The following is a 921-nucleotide window of genomic DNA, read 5'->3' on the forward strand; positions in this document are numbered from 1 at the left end:
CCAGAACAATATAGATACAAACAAACAAAGATATAGAACTGATACAACGGTGGACAAAATGATACACAGAATAAACCCAAAAGCTTTCCTAGACGTGTACTCACCACAACAAACACTTCTAATGTTGTTATCTTAATTGGAACGTGGGAAAGGCAAGGGGAAAGGAGGGGGAGGAAGAGAGAGAGGAGGAGGTAGGAGGGCACGGGGATGGGGAGAAAGGAGGAGGAGGAAGGGGAGGAAGAAGGAAGTGGGGAGGAGGGATGGGGAAGGAAGAAAGGGGAGGGGGAAGGAAGAAGGAGGGAGAACTGGAAAGGGTTGGGGAGGGTGTTGGGAAGGGGAGAATGAAGGAGAAGGGTGGGAAAGATGAAAGGGAGGGGGGGGGGGTAAAGAAGGATGAAAGGGAGAATGTTAGTTAAGGGGAAGGGGAGGGGATGATAGAAATGAGGAGAGAAGAGAAGGTTAAAGGGAGGGGAGAAAAAAGGAGAAGTGAGAAAGATGAAGAGGATGGGGGGAGTGGCATAGAGGGATAGAGAGAGGGAAGAGAAGGTGGAGTGACAGAAGAAGGGGAGGTAGGAGAGGGGAAGGGAAGGGGATTGAAAGACAAGGCAGGGGAGAGAAGAGGAGGACTGGGAATAGAAGGGGGAGGGGGTGGGTGGATGGGACAGGGAGGGAAAGAGTGGGAAGAGAGACGGAGTGAGACAGGGGGAGGGGGAAGGGGATGAAGATGGAAGGCAAGGGATAGAGAGGGGGATGGTGGGGAGGGGTTGGGGCCGAATACGTGATTTATCCGTTGCATTTCTAGTGATTTTTCTGCCACGTTCTATTGCAACATCTTGCCCCAAGGTTTTTAGTTTTTTCTTTCTCTTTTCTCCATGTCTTATCATTATTCGGCCTATATTTTTTTCTTTATCACTGCTTTTG

This window comes from Penaeus monodon, chromosome 33 (assembly GCF_015228065.2).
Source record: "Penaeus monodon isolate SGIC_2016 chromosome 33, NSTDA_Pmon_1, whole genome shotgun sequence".
NCBI classification, from domain to species: Eukaryota; Metazoa; Arthropoda; class Malacostraca; order Decapoda; family Penaeidae; genus Penaeus; species Penaeus monodon.